Source organism: Lissotriton vulgaris, unplaced genomic scaffold (genome assembly GCF_964263255.1).
Source record: "Lissotriton vulgaris unplaced genomic scaffold, aLisVul1.2 SCAFFOLD_1851, whole genome shotgun sequence".
Taxonomy (NCBI): Eukaryota; Metazoa; Chordata; class Amphibia; order Caudata; family Salamandridae; genus Lissotriton; species Lissotriton vulgaris.
Window position 1 is genome coordinate 434547 of NW_028240813.1, and position 18100 is coordinate 452646.

Here is an 18100-nt window from a genome sequence, read left to right on the forward strand (position 1 = left end):
TAAACATGATAACCAATACACAACAGAAGCAGATGTAGATTGCTTATCAATGCCGGGATAGAACAGTTGTGAATTGAGTAGAAGAAGGGCCCCTGAATTGATACTTATTATATACAGCCTGTAAGATAATGAAAAATGCAGGCTAGGAAAGGAGATGCAAATATCAATGTATTAGAAAAATACATAAAGAGGAGTGATTTGCTTTTATTCATTCAAGGCTAGAAAAAATCAACATACTATTGCAAGCATTCATACACCACCAAATAGAAATAAACAATTCTGACATTAAACGTAAAGGTGACGATGCATTTGTATCATCACCTTGAGAAGGGTCACCGAGGAATTGAGCCCAGGGCTTCTGCACTTAAACACCAGAAACACTCCACTAAACTAAGATGCCTGTTGGTGCCAACAATTCCCAAAGTTAATGCGTGTTCTAGGTGAGCAATGAACAGAATGCAGGGCTCTTTTCAAAGCGAGGTCTGTGAATCAACAGATACATCCACATGCCAATTACTTTAGTGTTTTTAAGAGAATTCACTTTCTTGGAACGAGTCTGCATGAAACCATCTTCAGGGCCTGGACAATTTCATGGCAAAACGGCACCTCTCAACATTGCAGCCAAGACAATATAACAACTTTTTCTGCCCGGTTTCGAACCGGGGACCTTTCGCGTGTGAGGCGAACGTGATAACCACTACACTACAGAAACAGATGTCTACAGTTGATTCTTCTGTGATGAAACTTCTCAAAACAGGCTATTCCAAGGGCCTCTGGTTTTAGATTTCTTTCATGCAACCTTCCCAGACAGCCCTAGCTGAACGCTTGTATATGCCATGCAAGTTCAGCATTTTTGCAAAATGCTTAAAGAGAAATGTTTCCTATTTGCTCAGGCAGGGCAAGGTTAATAGCATGAGACTCTAGCAAATATTCATCCACTACTGCAAAGAGAAAATTGATATTGGCTTTGAAATGCATACTGCAATACTACTTTAAAAAAGCACCAATGAAAGGGCTCGTCCGGGATTTGAACCCGGGACCTCTCGCACCCAAAGCGAGAATCATACCCCTAGACCAACGAGCCTTCGAAAGGCCCGCACCTCTGAAAAGCTAATACCAGCTCTAAGCACGCAATGAAGATCATGCTGGGGACTTTTTCATGCTTGGTCTGTGAATATACATGAAATTCAGTGTCAACTTACCCTTTCTCAAATGATATCACTATCATTTATAAGTGTCCCTTTTTATTTTGTCCCAGCATTGGACACGTCTTACAGAAAGTCAGCACTTATTTATCTATTTCTGCATTGGCTAGACCCTAAAGAGAAAGAATAAAAAGCTGTTCATAGCAACATAAGAAACACATGTTGCATTTTCTCTCAAATGCTTATTCCCTTTGTGCAAATCGGAATGCCAAGGTGAATAACTGGGCCACAGATTCTGGCTAATTATCTTTCCCTTGAATGCAAGTAGCAATAAAAACGGCCTAATGCAGGACTAAAGCATTCCATGCAAGCCTCTAACATCATAACATAACTGAGCTGCTGGTAGCAAGCTAAGCAATACCTTCCCAAAATGAGAAGTACATGTGCTAATCCGCTCAATCAGCGCTCGATCAGGCTCGATCAGGCGAGATATAGAAAAGGTGGAAAGGGTCCAAATGGCTGTCCCTTCCTTTTTAGGGTGGGTCCTTCTGACTATCATAGGATTGCTTGTAAGAGTGGCCAGGGTCAGAGAAAAAACTTTCAACCCTTCTTAGTGTTCTATCCAGAAGCAGGCATTTTCTGGGCCTTTAATTTCAGGCTTTTCCCAGCAGTCTCTGTTCTGCCTATGTAAATTAACAAAAGCAGTGCTTATTCATCACTTACTCTAATGTCCTTACTGTCCAGAAAGCTCTGCCTAAGTATGCTTTTTTTCTTTTTCAGTGAAATTCTAAATGTTTTTTCTGCCCAGTCTATGGCAGTAGAATGCTGCTTATGATGCCACATTTTGTTGAATCACCAAGGTACAACTACAGAGGAATATATGAGTCTGAACGACATGGAACTCTTAGCTAACACATCACAATGTGTGATGCTTGCCAACCAAGCACTAGATTCTGGAGCGCTGATGATCAGAACATTCTGCTCCTGAAGGAAAGGAAAGACAGCTTGATGGAAAATAAAGTCTCAGTTTATAGTAACGCTCTCTCTCTCCCAATATCTATCTATCTATCTATCTATCTATCTATCTATCTATCTATCTATCTATCTATCTATCTATCTATCTATCTATCTATCTATCTATCTATCTATCTATCTATCTATCTATCTATCTATCTATCTATCTATCTATCTATCTATCTATCTATCTATCTATCTATCTATCTATCTATCTATCTATCTATCTTTATATATGGATACCTGCGTACACATACATATAGATATGCCATGCATTCCTTTAGATTTGTTCCAACCTCTTACCATTTATTTGAGAATCCCTACTTTTCAAGTGACTGCAAATGAAGTCATTTCCGGCACTTTTTGGCCGGTGCAAGGTAACAAAAACACATGACAACTTTTAATAAAAATCATTGGTCTCTTTGTTAACGCGCACTGTCAAACATGGGGCTTTCACACGTCAGGTAAACATGATAACCAATACACAACAGAAGCAGATGTAGATTGCTTATCAATGCCGGGATAGAACAGTTGTGAATTGAGTAGAAGAAGGGCCCCTGAATTGATACTTATTATATACAGCCTGTAAGATAATGAAAAATGCAGGCTAGGAAAGGAGATGCAAATATCAATGTATTAGAAAAATACATAAAGAGGAGTGATTTGCTTTTATTCATTCAAGGCTAGAAAAAATCAACATACTATTGCAAGCATTCATACACCACCAAATAGAAATAAACAATTCTGACATTAAACGTAAAGGTGACGATGCATTTGTATCATCACCTTGAGAAGGGTCACCGAGGAATTGAGCCCAGGGCTTCTGCACTTAAACACCAGAAACACTCCACTAAACTAAGATGCCTGTTGGTGCCAACAATTCCCAAAGTTAATGCGTGTTCTAGGTGAGCAATGAACAGAATGCAGGGCTCTTTTCAAAGCGAGGTCTGTGAATCAACAGATACATCCACATGCCAATTACTTTAGTGTTTTTAAGAGAATTCACTTTCTTGGAACGAGTCTGCATGAAACCATCTTCAGGGCCTGGACAATTTCATGGCAAAACGGCACCTCTCAACATTGCAGCCAAGACAATATAACAACTGTTTCTGCCCGGTTTCGAACCGGGGACCTTTCGCGTGTGAGGCGAACGTGATAACCACTACACTACAGAAACAGATGTCTACAGTTGATTCTTCTGTGATGAAACTTCTCAAAACAGGCTATTCCAAGGGCCTCTGGTTTTAGATTTCTTTCATGCAACCTTCCCAGACAGCCCTAGCTGAACGCTTGTATATGCCATGCAAGTTCAGCATTTTTGCAAAATGCTTAAAGAGAAATGTTTCCTATTTGCTCAGGCAGGGCAAGGTTAATAGCATGAGACTCTAGCAAATATTCATCCACTACTGCAAAGAGAAAATTGATATTGGCTTTGAAATGCATACTGCAATACTACTTTAAAAAAGCACCAATGAAAGGGCTCGTCCGGGATTTGAACCCGGGACCTCTCGCACCCAAAGCGAGAATCATACCCCTAGACCAACGAGCCTTCGAAAGGCCCGCACCTCTGAAAAGCTAATACCAGCTCTAAGCACGCAATGAAGATCATGCTGGGGACTTTTTCATGCTTGGTCTGTGAATATACATGAAATTCAGTGTCAACTTACCCTTTCTCAAATGATATCACTATCATTTATAAGTGTCCCTTTTTATTTTGTCCCAGCATTGGACACGTCTTACAGAAAGTCAGCACTTATTTATCTATTTCTGCATTGGCTAGACCCTAAAGAGAAAGAATAAAAAGCTGTTCATAGCAACATAAGAAACACATGTTGCATTTTCTCTCAAATGCTTATTCCCTTTGTGCAAATCGGAATGCCAAGGTGAATAACTGGGCCACAGATTCTGGCTAATTATCTTTCCCTTGAATGCAAGTAGCAATAAAAACGGCCTAATGCAGGACTAAAGCATTCCATGCAAGCCTCTAACATCATAACATAACTGAGCTGCTGGTAGCAAGCTAAGCAATACCTTCCCAAAATGAGAAGTACATGTGCTAATCCGCTCAATCAGCGCTCGATCAGGCTCGATCAGGCGAGATATAGAAAAGGTGGAAAGGGTCCAAATGGCTGTCCCTTCCTTTTTAGGGTGGGTCCTTCTGACTATCATAGGATTGCTTGTAAGAGTGGCCAGGGTCAGAGAAAAAACTTTCAACCCTTCTTAGTGTTCTATCCAGAAGCAGGCATTTTCTGGGCCTTTAATTTCAGGCTTTTCCCAGCAGTCTCTGTTCTGCCTATGTAAATTAACAAAAGCAGTGCTTATTCATCACTTACTCTAATGTCCTTACTGTCCAGAAAGCTCTGCCTAAGTATGCTTTTTTTCTTTTTCAGTGAAATTCTAAATGTTTTTTCTGCCCAGTCTATGGCAGTAGAATGCTGCTTATGATGCCACATTTTGTTGAATCACCAAGGTACAACTACAGAGGAATATATGAGTCTGAACGACATGGAACTCTTAGCTAACACATCACAATGTGTGATGCTTGCCAACCAAGCACTAGATTCTGGAGCGCTGATGATCAGAACATTCTGCTCCTGAAGGAAAGGAAAGACAGCTTGATGGAAAATAAAGTCTCAGTTTATAGTAACGCTCTCTCTCTCCCAATATCTATCTATCTATCTATCTATCTATCTATCTATCTATCTATCTATCTATCTATCTATCTATCTATCTATCTATCTATCTATCTATCTATCTATCTATCTATCTATCTATCTATCTATCTATCTATCTATCTATCTATCTATCTATCTATCTATCTATCTATCTATCTATCTATCTATCTATCTATCTATCTATCTATCTTTATATATGGATACCTGCGTACACATACATATAGATATGCCATGCATTCCTTTAGATTTGTTCCAACCTCTTACCATTTATTTGAGAATCCCTACTTTTCAAGTGACTGCAAATGAAGTCATTTCCGGCACTTTTTGGCCGGTGCAAGGTAACAAAAACACATGACAACTTTTAATAAAAATCATTGGTCTCTTTGTTAACGCGCACTGTCAAACATGGGGCTTTCACACGTCAGGTAAACATGATAACCAATACACAACAGAAGCAGATGTAGATTGCTTATCAATGCCGGGATAGAACAGTTGTGAATTGAGTAGAAGAAGGGCCCCTGAATTGATACTTATTATATACAGCCTGTAAGATAATGAAAAATGCAGGCTAGGAAAGGAGATGCAAATATCAATGTATTAGAAAAATACATAAAGAGGAGTGATTTGCTTTTATTCATTCAAGGCTAGAAAAAATCAACATACTATTGCAAGCATTCATACACCACCAAATAGAAATAAACAATTCTGACATTAAACGTAAAGGTGACGATGCATTTGTATCATCACCTTGAGAAGGGTCACCGAGGAATTGAGCCCAGGGCTTCTGCACTTAAACACCAGAAACACTCCACTAAACTAAGATGCCTGTTGGTGCCAACAATTCCCAAAGTTAATGCGTGTTCTAGGTGAGCAATGAACAGAATGCAGGGCTCTTTTCAAAGCGAGGTCTGTGAATCAACAGATACATCCACATGCCAATTACTTTAGTGTTTTTAAGAGAATTCACTTTCTTGGAACGAGTCTGCATGAAACCATCTTCAGGGCCTGGACAATTTCATGGCAAAACGGCACCTCTCAACATTGCAGCCAAGACAATATAACAACTGTTTCTGCCCGGTTTCGAACCGGGGACCTTTCGCGTGTGAGGCGAACGTGATAACCACTACACTACAGAAACAGATGTCTACAGTTGATTCTTCTGTGATGAAACTTCTCAAAACAGGCTATTCCAAGGGCCTCTGGTTTTAGATTTCTTTCATGCAACCTTCCCAGACAGCCCTAGCTGAACGCTTGTATATGCCATGCAAGTTCAGCATTTTTGCAAAATGCTTAAAGAGAAATGTTTCCTATTTGCTCAGGCAGGGCAAGGTTAAAAGCATGAGACTCTAGCAAATATTCATCCACTACTGCAAAGAGAAAATTGATATTGGCTTTGAAATGCATACTGCAATACTACTTTAAAAAAGCACCAATGAAAGGGCTCGTCCGGGATTTGAACCCGGGACCTCTCGCACCCAAAGCGAGAATCATACCCCTAGACCAACGAGCCTTCGAAAGGCCCGCACCTCTGAAAAGCTAATACCAGCTCTAAGCACGCAATGAAGATCATGCTGGGGACTTTTTCATGCTTGGTCTGTGAATATACATGAAATTCAGTGTCAACTTACCCTTTCTCAAATGATATCACTATCATTTATAAGTGTCCCTTTTTATTTTGTCCCAGCATTGGACACGTCTTACAGAAAGTCAGCACTTATTTATCTATTTCTGCATTGGCTAGACCCTAAAGAGAAAGAATAAAAAGCTGTTCATAGCAACATAAGAAACACATGTTGCATTTTCTCTCAAATGCTTATTCCCTTTGTGCAAATCGGAATGCCAAGGTGAATAACTGGGCCACAGATTCTGGCTAATTATCTTTCCCTTGAATGCAAGTAGCAATAAAAACGGCCTAATGCAGGACTAAAGCATTCCATGCAAGCCTCTAACATCATAACATAACTGAGCTGCTGGTAGCAAGCTAAGCAATACCTTCCCAAAATGAGAAGTACATGTGCTAATCCGCTCAATCAGCGCTCGATCAGGCTCGATCAGGCGAGATATAGAAAAGGTGGAAAGGGTCCAAATGGCTGTCCCTTCCTTTTTAGGGTGGGTCCTTCTGACTATCATAGGATTGCTTGTAAGAGTGGCCAGGGTCAGAGAAAAAACTTTCAACCCTTCTTAGTGTTCTATCCAGAAGCAGGCATTTTCTGGGCCTTTAATTTCAGGCTTTTCCCAGCAGTCTCTGTTCTGCCTATGTAAATTAACAAAAGCAGTGCTTATTCATCACTTACTCTAATGTCCTTACTGTCCAGAAAGCTCTGCCTAAGTATGCTTTTTTTCTTTTTCAGTGAAATTCTAAATGTTTTTTCTGCCCAGTCTATGGCAGTAGAATGCTGCTTATGATGCCACATTTTGTTGAATCACCAAGGTACAACTACAGAGGAATATATGAGTCTGAACGACATGGAACTCTTAGCTAACACATCACAATGTGTGATGCTTGCCAACCAAGCACTAGATTCTGGAGCGCTGATGATCAGAACATTCTGCTCCTGAAGGAAAGGAAAGACAGCTTGATGGAAAATAAAGTCTCAGTTTATAGTAACGCTCTCTCTCTCCCAATATCTATCTATCTATCTATCTATCTATCTATCTATCTATCTATCTATCTATCTATCTATCTATCTATCTATCTATCTATCTATCTATCTATCTATCTATCTATCTATCTATCTATCTATCTATCTATCTATCTATCTATCTATCTATCTATCTATCTATCTATCTATCTATCTATCTTTATATATGGATACCTGCGTACACATACATATAGATATGCCATGCATTCCTTTAGATTTGTTCCAACCTCTTACCATTTATTTGAGAATCCCTACTTTTCAAGTGACTGCAAATGAAGTCATTTCCGGCACTTTTTGGCCAGTGCAAGGTAACAAAAACACATGACAACTTTTAATAAAAATCATTGGTCTCTTTGTTAACGCGCACTGTCAAACATGGGGCTTTCACACGTCAGGTAAACATGATAACCAATACACAACAGAAGCAGATGTAGATTGCTTATCAATGCCGGGATAGAACAGTTGTGAATTGAGTAGAAGAAGGGCCCCTGAATTGATACTTATTATATACAGCCTGTAAGATAATGAAAAATGCAGGCTAGGAAAGGAGATGCAAATATCAATGTATTAGAAAAATACATAAAGAGGAGTGATTTGCTTTTATTCATTCAAGGCTAGAAAAAATCAACATACTATTGCAAGCATTCATACACCACCAAATAGAAATAAACAATTCTGACATTAAACGTAAAGGTGACGATGCATTTGTATCATCACCTTGAGAAGGGTCACCGAGGAATTGAGCCCAGGGCTTCTGCACTTAAACACCAGAAACACTCCACTAAACTAAGATGCCTGTTGGTGCCAACAATTCCCAAAGTTAATGCGTGTTCTAGGTGAGCAATGAACAGAATGCAGGGCTCTTTTCAAAGCGAGGTCTGTGAATCAACAGATACATCCACATGCCAATTACTTTAGTGTTTTTAAGAGAATTCACTTTCTTGGAACGAGTCTGCATGAAACCATCTTCAGGGCCTGGACAATTTCATGGCAAAACGGCACCTCTCAACATTGCAGCCAAGACAATATAACAACTGTTTCTGCCCGGTTTCGAACCGGGGACCTTTCGCGTGTGAGGCGAATGTGATAACCACTACACTACAGAAACAGATGTCTACAGTTGATTCTTCTGTGATGAAACTTCTCAAAACAGGCTATTCCAAGGGCCTCTGGTTTTAGATTTCTTTCATGCAACCTTCCCAGACAGCCCTAGCTGAACGCTTGTATATGCCATGCAAGTTCAGCATTTTTGCAAAATGCTTAAAGAGAAATGTTTCCTATTTGCTCAGGCAGGGCAAGGTTAAAAGCATGAGACTCTAGCAAATATTCATCCACTACTGCAAAGAGAAAATTGATATTGGCTTTGAAATGCATACTGCAATACTACTTTAAAAAAGCACCAATGAAAGGGCTCGTCCGGGATTTGAACCCGGGACCTCTCGCACCCAAAGCGAGAATCATACCCCTAGACCAACGAGCCTTCGAAAGGCCCGCACCTCTGAAAAGCTAATACCAGCTCTAAGCACGCAATGAAGATCATGCTGGGGACTTTTTCATGCTTGGTCTGTGAATATACATGAAATTCAGTGTCAACTTACCCTTTCTCAAATGATATCACTATCATTTATAAGTGTCCCCTTTTATTTTGTCCCAGCATTGGACACGTCTTACAGAAAGTCAGCACTTATTTATCTATTTCTGCATTGGCTAGACCCTAAAGAGAAAGAATAAAAAGCTGTTCATAGCAACATAAGAAACACATGTTGCATTTTCTCTCAAATGCTTATTCCCTTTGTGCAAATCGGAATGCCAAGGTGAATACCTGGGCCACAGATTCTGGCTAATTATCTTTCCCTTGAATGCAAGTAGCAATAAAAACGGCCTAATGCAGGACTAAAGCATTCCATGCAAGCCTCTAACATCATAACATAACTGAGCTGCTGGTAGCAAGCTAAGCAATACCTTCCCAAAATGAGAAGTACATGTGCTAATCCGCTCAATCAGCGCTCGATCAGGCTCGATCAGGCGAGATATAGAAAAGGTGGAAAGGGTCCAAATGGCTGTCCCTTCCTTTTTAGGGTGGGTCCTTCTGACTATCATAGGATTGCTTGTAAGAGTGGCCAGGGTCAGAGAAAAAACTTTCAACCCTTCTTAGTGTTCTATCCAGAAGCAGGCATTTTCTGGGCCTTTAATTTCAGGCTTTTCCCAGCAGTCTCTGTTCTGCCTATGTAAATTAACAAAAGCAGTGCTTATTCATCACTTACTCTAATGTCCTTACTGTCCAGAAAGCTCTGCCTAAGTATGCTTTTTTTCTTTTTCAGTGAAATTCTAAATGTTTTTTCTGCCCAGTCTATGGCAGTAGAATGCTGCTTATGATGCCACATTTTGTTGAATCACCAAGGTACAACTACAGAGGAATATATGAGTCTGAACGACATGGAACTCTTAGCTAACACATCACAATGTGTGATGCTTGCCAACCAAGCACTAGATTCTGGAGCGCTGATGATCAGAACATTCTGCTCCTGAAGGAAAGGAAAGACAGCTTGATGGAAAATAAAGTCTCAGTTTATAGTAACGCTCTCTCTCTCCCAATATCTATCTATCTATCTATCTATCTATCTATCTATCTATCTATCTATCTATCTATCTATCTATCTATCTATCTATCTATCTATCTATCTATCTATCTATCTATCTATCTATCTATCTATCTATCTATCTATCTATCTATCTATCTATCTATCTATCTATCTATCTTTATATATGGATACCTGCGTACACATACATATAGATATGCCATGCATTCCTTTAGATTTGTTCCAACCTCTTACCATTTATTTGAGAATCCCTACTTTTCAAGTGACTGCAAATGAAGTCATTTCCGGCACTTTTTGGCCGGTGCAAGGTAACAAAAACACATGACAACTTTTAATAAAAATCATTGGTCTCTTTGTTAACGCGCACTGTCAAACATGGGGCTTTCACACGTCAGGTAAACATGATAACCAATACACAACAGAAGCAGATGTAGATTGCTTATCAATGCCGGGATAGAACAGTTGTGAATTGAGTAGAAGAAGGGCCCCTGAAATGATACTTATTATATACAGCCTGTAAGATAATGAAAAATGCAGGCTAGGAAAGGAGATGCAAATATCAATGTATTAGAAAAATACATAAAGAGGAGTGATTTGCTTTTATTCATTCAAGGCTAGAAAAAATCAACATACTATTGCAAGCATTCATACACCACCAAATAGAAATAAACAATTCTGACATTAAACGTAAAGGTGACGATGCATTTGTATCATCACCTTGAGAAGGGTCACCGAGGAATTGAGCCCAGGGCTTCTGCACTTAAACACCAGAAACACTCCACTAAACTAAGATGCCTGTTGGTGCCAACAATTCCCAAAGTTAATGCGTGTTCTAGGTGAGCAATGAACAGAATGCAGGGCTCTTTTCAAAGCGAGGTCTGTGAATCAACAGATACATCCACATGCCAATTACTTTAGTGTTTTTAAGAGAATTCACTTTCTTGGAACGAGTCTGCATGAAACCATCTTCAGGGCCTGGACAATTTCATGGCAAAACGGCACCTCTCAACATTGCAGCCAAGACAATATAACAACTGTTTCTGCCCGGTTTCGAACCGGGGACCTTTCGCGTGTGAGGCGAACGTGATAACCACTACACTACAGAAACAGATGTCTACAGTTGATTCTTCTGTGATGAAACTTCTCAAAACAGGCTATTCCAAGGGCCTCTGGTTTTAGATTTCTTTCATGCAACCTTCCCAGACAGCCCTAGCTGAACGCTTGTATATGCCATGCAAGTTCAGCATTTTTGCAAAATGCTTAAAGAGAAATGTTTCCTATTTGCTCAGGCAGGGCAAGGTTAATAGCATGAGACTCTAGCAAATATTCATCCACTACTGCAAAGAGAAAATTGATATTGGCTTTGAAATGCATACTGCAATACTACTTTAAAAAAGCACCAATGAAAGGGCTCGTCCGGGATTTGAACCCGGGACCTCTCGCACCCAAAGCGAGAATCATACCCCTAGACCAACGAGCCTTCGAAAGGCCCGCACCTCTGAAAAGCTAATACCAGCTCTAAGCACGCAATGAAGATCATGCTGGGGACTTTTTCATGCTTGGTCTGTGAATATACATGAAATTCAGTGTCAACTTACCCTTTCTCAAATGATATCACTATCATTTATAAGTGTCCCTTTTTATTTTGTCCCAGCATTGGACACGTCTTACAGAAAGTCAGCACTTATTTATCTATTTCTGCATTGGCTAGACCCTAAAGAGAAAGAATAAAAAGCTGTTCATAGCAACATAAGAAACACATGTTGCATTTTCTCTCAAATGCTTATTCCCTTTGTGCAAATCGGAATGCCAAGGTGAATAACTGGGCCACAGATTCTGGCTAATTATCTTTCCCTTGAATGCAAGTAGCAATAAAAACGGCCTAATGCAGGACTAAAGCATTCCATGCAAGCCTCTAACATCATAACATAACTGAGCTGCTGGTAGCAAGCTAAGCAATACCTTCCCAAAATGAGAAGTACATGTGCTAATCCGCTCAATCAGCGCTCGATCAGGCTCGATCAGGCGAGATATAGAAAAGGTGGAAAGGGTCCAAATGGCTGTCCCTTCCTTTTTAGGGTGGGTCCTTCTGACTATCATAGGATTGCTTGTAAGAGTGGCCAGGGTCAGAGAAAAAACTTTCAACCCTTCTTAGTGTTCTATCCAGAAGCAGGCATTTTCTGGGCCTTTAATTTCAGGCTTTTCCCAGCAGTCTCTGTTCTGCCTATGTAAATTAACAAAAGCAGTGCTTATTCATCACTTACTCTAATGTCCTTACTGTCCAGAAAGCTCTGCCTAAGTATGCTTTTTTTCTTTTTCAGTGAAATTCTAAATGTTTTTTCTGCCCAGTCTATGGCAGTAGAATGCTGCTTATGATGCCACATTTTGTTGAATCACCAAGGTACAACTACAGAGGAATATATGAGTCTGAACGACATGGAACTCTTAGCTAACACATCACAATGTGTGATGCTTGCCAACCAAGCACTAGATTCTGGAGCGCTGATGATCAGAACATTCTGCTCCTGAAGGAAAGGAAAGACAGCTTGATGGAAAATAAAGTCTCAGTTTATAGTAACGCTCTCTCTCTCCCAATATCTATCTATCTATCTATCTATCTATCTATCTATCTATCTATCTATCTATCTATCTATCTATCTATCTATCTATCTATCTATCTATCTATCTATCTATCTATCTATCTATCTATCTATCTATCTATCTATCTATCTATCTATCTATCTATCTATCTTTATATATGGATACCTGCGTACACATACATATAGATATGCCATGCATTCCTTTAGATTTGTTCCAACCTCTTACCATTTATTTGAGAATCCCTACTTTTCAAGTGACTGCAAATGAAGTCATTTCCGGCACTTTTTGGCCGGTGCAAGGTAACAAAAACACATGACAACTTTTAATAAAAATCATTGGTCTCTTTGTTAACGCGCACTGTCAAACATGGGGCTTTCACACGTCAGGTAAACATGATAACCAATACACAACAGAAGCAGATGTAGATTGCTTATCAATGCCGGGATAGAACAGTTGTGAATTGAGTAGAAGAAGGGCCCCTGAATTGATACTTATTATATACAGCCTGTAAGATAATGAAAAATGCAGGCTAGGAAAGGAGATGCAAATATCAATGTATTAGAAAAATACATAAAGAGAAGTGATTTGCTTTTATTCATTCAAGGCTAGAAAAAATCAACATACTATTGCAAGCATTCATACACCACCAAATAGAAATAAACAATTCTGACATTAAACGTAAAGGTGACGATGCATTTGTATCATCACCTTGAGAAGGGTCACCGAGGAATTGAGCCCAGGGCTTCTGCACTTAAACACCAGAAACACTCCACTAAACTAAGATGCCTGTTGGTGCCAACAATTCCCAAAGTTAATGCGTGTTCTAGGTGAGCAATGAACAGAATGCAGGGCTCTTTTCAAAGCGAGGTCTGTGAATCAACAGATACATCCACATGCCAATTACTTTAGTGTTTTTAAGAGAATTCACTTTCTTGGAACGAGTCTGCATGAAACCATCTTCAGGGCCTGGACAATTTCATGGCAAAACGGCACCTCTCAACATTGCAGCCAAGACAATATAACAACTGTTTCTGCCCGGTTTCGAACCGGGGACCTTTCGCGTGTGAGGCGAACGTGATAACCACTACACTACAGAAACAGATGTCTACAGTTGATTCTTCTGTGATGAAACTTCTCAAAACAGGCTATTCCAAGGGCCTCTGGTTTTAGATTTCTTTCATGCAACCTTCCCAGACAGCCCTAGCTGAACGCTTGTATATGCCATGCAAGTTCAGCATTTTTGCAAAATGCTTAAAGAGAAATGTTTCCTATTTGCTCAGGCAGGGCAAGGTTAAAAGCATGAGACTCTAGCAAATATTCATCCACTACTGCAAAGAGAAAATTGATATTGGCTTTGAAATGCATACTGCAATACTACTTTAAAAAAGCACCAATGAAAGGGCTCGTCCGGGATTTGAACCCGGGACCTCTCGCACCCAAAGCGAGAATCATACCCCTAGACCAACGAGCCTTCGAAAGGCCCGCACCTCTGAAAAGCTAATACCAGCTCTAAGCACGCAATGAAGATCATGCTGGGGACTTTTTCATGCTTGGTCTGTGAATATACATGAAATTCAGTGTCAACTTACCCTTTCTCAAATGATATCACTATCATTTATAAGTGTCCCTTTTTATTTTGTCCCAGCATTGGACACGTCTTACAGAAAGTCAGCACTTATTTATCTATTTCTGCATTGGCTAGACCCTAAAGAGAAAGAATAAAAAGCTGTTCATAGCAACATAAGAAACACATGTTGCATTTTCTCTCAAATGCTTATTCCCTTTGTGCAAATCGGAATGCCAAGGTGAATAACTGGGCCACAGATTCTGGCTAATTATCTTTCCCTTGAATGCAAGTAGCAATAAAAACGGCCTAATGCAGGACTAAAGCATTCCATGCAAGCCTCTAACATCATAACATAACTGAGCTGCTGGTAGCAAGCTAAGCAATACCTTCCCAAAATGAGAAGTTAATCCGCTCAATCAGCGCTCGATCAGGCTCGATCAGGCGAGATATAGAAAAGGTGGAAAGGGTCCAAATGGCTGTCCCTTCCTTTTTAGGGTGGGTCCTTCTGACTATCATAGGATTGCTTGTAAGAGTGGCCAGGGTCAGAGAAAAAACTTTCAACCCTTCTTAGTGTTCTATCCAGAAGCAGGCATTTTCTGGGCCTTTAATTTCAGGCTTTTCCCAGCAGTCTCTGTTCTGCCTATGTAAATTAACAAAAGCAGTGCTTATTCATCACTTACTCTAATGTCCTTACTGTCCAGAAAGCTCTGCCTAAGTATGCTTTTTTTCTTTTTCAGTGAAATTCTAAATGTTTTTTCTGCCCAGTCTATGGCAGTAGAATGCTGCTTATGATGCCACATTTTGTTGAATCACCAAGGTACAACTACAGAGGAATATATGAGTCTGAACGACATGGAACTCTTAGCTAACACATCACAATGTGTGATGCTTGCCAACCAAGCACTAGATTCTGGAGCGCTGATGATCAGAACATTCTGCTCCTGAAGGAAAGGAAAGACAGCTTGATGGAAAATAAAGTCTCAGTTTATAGTAACGCTCTCTCTCTCCAACTATCTATCTATCTATCTATCTATCTATCTATCTATCTATCTATCTATCTATCTATCTATCTATCTATCTATCTATCTATCTATCTATCTATCTATCTATCTATCTATCTATCTATCTATCTATCTATCTATCTATCTATCTATCTATCTATCTATCTATCTATCTTTATATATGGATACCTGCGTACACATACATATAGATATGCCATGCATTCCTTTAGATTTGTTCCAACCTCTTACCATTTATTTGAGAATCCCTACTTTTCAAGTGACTGCAAATGAAGTCATTTCCGGCACTTTTTGGCCGGTGCAAGGTAACAAAAACACATGACAACTTTTAATAAAAATCATTGGTCTCTTTGTTAACGCGCACTGTCAAACATGGGGCTTTCACACGTCAGGTAAACATGATAACCAATACACAACAGAAGCAGATGTAGATTGCTTATCAATGCCGGGATAGAACAGTTGTGAATTGAGTAGAAGAAGGGCCCCTGAATTGATACTTATTATATACAGCCTGTAAGATAATGAAAAATGCAGGCTAGGAAAGGAGATGCAAATATCAATGTATTAGAAAAATACATAAAGAGGAGTGATTTGCTTTTATTCATTCAAGGCTAGAAAAAATCAACATACTATTGCAAGCATTCATACACCACCAAATAGAAATAAACAATTCTGACATTAAACGTAAAGGTGACGATGCATTTGTATCATCACCTTGAGAAGGGTCACCGAGGAATTGAGCCCAGGGCTTCTGCACTTAAACACCAGAAACACTCCACTAAACTAAGATGCCTGTTGGTGCCAACAATTCCCAAAGTTAATGCGTGTTCTAGGTGAGCAATGAACAGAATGCAGGGCTCTTTTCAAAGCGAGGTCTGTGAATCAACAGATACATCCACATGCCAATTACTTTAGTGTTTTTAAGAGAATTCACTTTCTTGGAACGAGTCTGCATGAAACCATCTTCAGGGCCTGGACAATTTCATGGCAAAACGGCACCTCTCAACATTGCAGCCAAGACAATATAACAACTGTTTCTGCCCGGTTTCGAACCGGGGACCTTTCGCGTGTGAGGCGAACGTGATAACCACTACACTACAGAAACAGATGTCTACAGTTGATTCTTCTGTGATGAAACTTCTCAAAACAGGCTATTCCAAGGGCCTCTGGTTTTAGATTTCTTTCATGCAACCTTCCCAGACAGCCCTAGCTGAACGCTTGTATATGCCATGCAAGTTCAGCATTTTTGCAAAATGCTTAAAGAGAAATGTTTCCTATTTGCTCAGGCAGGGCAAGGTTAAAAGCATGAGACTCTAGCAAATATTCATCCACTACTGCAAAGAGAAAATTGATATTGGCTTTGAAATGCATACTGCAATACTACTTTAAAAAAGCACCAATGAAAGGGCTCGTCCGGGATTTGAACCCGGGACCTCTCGCACCCAAAGCGAGAATCATACCCCTAGACCAACGAGCCTTCGAAAGGCCCGCACCTCTGAAAAGCTAATACCAGCTCTAAGCACGCAATGAAGATCATGCTGGGGACTTTTTCATGCTTGGTCTGTGAATATACATGAAATTCAGTGTCAACTTACCCTTTCTCAAATGATATCACTATCATTTATAAGTGTCCCTTTTTATTTTGTCCCAGCATTGGACACGTCTTACAGAAAGTCAGCACTTATTTATCTATTTCTGCATTGGCTAGACCCTAAAGAGAAAGAATAAAAAGCTGTTCATAGCAACATAAGAAACACATGTTGCATTTTCTCTCAAATGCTTATTCCCTTTGTGCAAATCGGAATGCCAAGGTGAATAACTGGGCCACAGATTCTGGCTAATTATCTTTCCCTTGAATGCAAGTAGCAATAAAAACGGCCTAATGCAGGACTAAAGCATTCCATGCAAGCCTCTAACATCATAACATAACTGAGCTGCTGGTAGCAAGCTAAGCAATACCTTCCCAAAATGAGAAGTACATGTGCTAATCCGCTCAATCAGCGCTCGATCAGGCTCGATCAGGCGAGATATAGAAAAGGTGGAAAGGGTCCAAATGGCTGTCCCTTCCTTTTTAGGGTGGGTCCTTCTGACTATCATAGGATTGCTTGTAAGAGTGGCCAGGGTCAGAGAAAAAACTTTCAACCCTTCTTAGTGTTCTATCCAGAAGCAGGCATTTTCTGGGCCTTTAATTTCAGGCTTTTCCCAGCAGTCTCTGTTCTGCCTATGTAAATTAACAAAAGCAGTGCTTATTCATCACTTACTCTAATGTCCTTACTGTCCAGAAAGCTCTGCCTAAGTATGCTTTTTTTCTTTTTCAGTGAAATTCTAAATGTTTTTTCTGCCCAGTCTATGGCAGTAGAATGCTGCTTATGATGCCACATTTTGTTGAATCACCAAGGTACAACTACAGAGGAATATATGAGTCTGAACGACATGGAACTCTTAGCTAACACATCACAATGTGTGATGCTTGCCAACCAAGCACTGGATTCTGGAGCGCTGATGATCAGAACATTCTGCTCCTGAAGGAAAGGAAAGACAGCTTGATGGAAAATAAAGTCTCAGTTTATATTAACGCTCTCTCTCTCCCAATATCTATCTATCTATCTATCTATCTATCTATCTATCTATCTATCTATCTATCTATCTATCTATCTATCTATCTATCTATCTATCTATCTATCTATCTATCTATCTATCTATCTATCTATCTATCTATCTATCTATCTATCTATCTATCTATCTATCTTTATATATGGATACCTGCGTACACATACATATAGATATGCCATGCATTCCTTTAGATTTGTTCCAACCTCTTACCATTTATTTGAGAA

General features: G+C 39.7%; 14 non-coding genes across 14 annotated transcripts; all 14 read right to left on the bottom strand.

Moving 5' to 3' along the window:
* Nucleotides 1–639: 639 nt before the first annotated feature.
* On the bottom strand, nt 640–712 carry TRNAV-CAC (transfer RNA valine (anticodon CAC)). The gene has a single exon. It is a non-coding gene; the product is annotated as a tRNA-Val (tRNA).
* Nucleotides 713–1012: 300 nt separating this feature from the next.
* Nucleotides 1013–1084, bottom strand: TRNAP-UGG (transfer RNA proline (anticodon UGG)). Its single transcript has one exon. It is a non-coding gene; the product is annotated as a tRNA-Pro (tRNA).
* A 2179-nt stretch (nt 1085–3263) lies between these two features.
* On the bottom strand, nt 3264–3336 carry TRNAV-CAC (transfer RNA valine (anticodon CAC)). The gene has a single exon. It is a non-coding gene; the product is annotated as a tRNA-Val (tRNA).
* Nucleotides 3337–3636: 300 nt separating this feature from the next.
* Nucleotides 3637–3708, bottom strand: TRNAP-UGG (transfer RNA proline (anticodon UGG)). Its single transcript has one exon. It is a non-coding gene; the product is annotated as a tRNA-Pro (tRNA).
* Nucleotides 3709–5899: 2191 nt separating this feature from the next.
* TRNAV-CAC (transfer RNA valine (anticodon CAC)) lies at nt 5900–5972 on the bottom strand. Its single transcript has one exon. It is a non-coding gene; the product is annotated as a tRNA-Val (tRNA).
* Nucleotides 5973–6272: 300 nt separating this feature from the next.
* On the bottom strand, nt 6273–6344 carry TRNAP-UGG (transfer RNA proline (anticodon UGG)). Its single transcript has one exon. It is a non-coding gene; the product is annotated as a tRNA-Pro (tRNA).
* A 2167-nt stretch (nt 6345–8511) lies between these two features.
* Nucleotides 8512–8584, bottom strand: TRNAV-CAC (transfer RNA valine (anticodon CAC)). The gene has a single exon. It is a non-coding gene; the product is annotated as a tRNA-Val (tRNA).
* Nucleotides 8585–8884: 300 nt separating this feature from the next.
* TRNAP-UGG (transfer RNA proline (anticodon UGG)) lies at nt 8885–8956 on the bottom strand. Its single transcript has one exon. It is a non-coding gene; the product is annotated as a tRNA-Pro (tRNA).
* A 2155-nt stretch (nt 8957–11111) lies between these two features.
* Nucleotides 11112–11184, bottom strand: TRNAV-CAC (transfer RNA valine (anticodon CAC)). The gene has a single exon. It is a non-coding gene; the product is annotated as a tRNA-Val (tRNA).
* A 300-nt stretch (nt 11185–11484) lies between these two features.
* On the bottom strand, nt 11485–11556 carry TRNAP-UGG (transfer RNA proline (anticodon UGG)). The gene has a single exon. It is a non-coding gene; the product is annotated as a tRNA-Pro (tRNA).
* A 2147-nt stretch (nt 11557–13703) lies between these two features.
* TRNAV-CAC (transfer RNA valine (anticodon CAC)) lies at nt 13704–13776 on the bottom strand. The gene has a single exon. It is a non-coding gene; the product is annotated as a tRNA-Val (tRNA).
* Nucleotides 13777–14076: 300 nt separating this feature from the next.
* TRNAP-UGG (transfer RNA proline (anticodon UGG)) lies at nt 14077–14148 on the bottom strand. The gene has a single exon. It is a non-coding gene; the product is annotated as a tRNA-Pro (tRNA).
* A 2147-nt stretch (nt 14149–16295) lies between these two features.
* Nucleotides 16296–16368, bottom strand: TRNAV-CAC (transfer RNA valine (anticodon CAC)). The gene has a single exon. It is a non-coding gene; the product is annotated as a tRNA-Val (tRNA).
* A 300-nt stretch (nt 16369–16668) lies between these two features.
* TRNAP-UGG (transfer RNA proline (anticodon UGG)) lies at nt 16669–16740 on the bottom strand. The gene has a single exon. It is a non-coding gene; the product is annotated as a tRNA-Pro (tRNA).
* Between the last annotated feature and the right edge of the window lie 1360 nt (nt 16741–18100).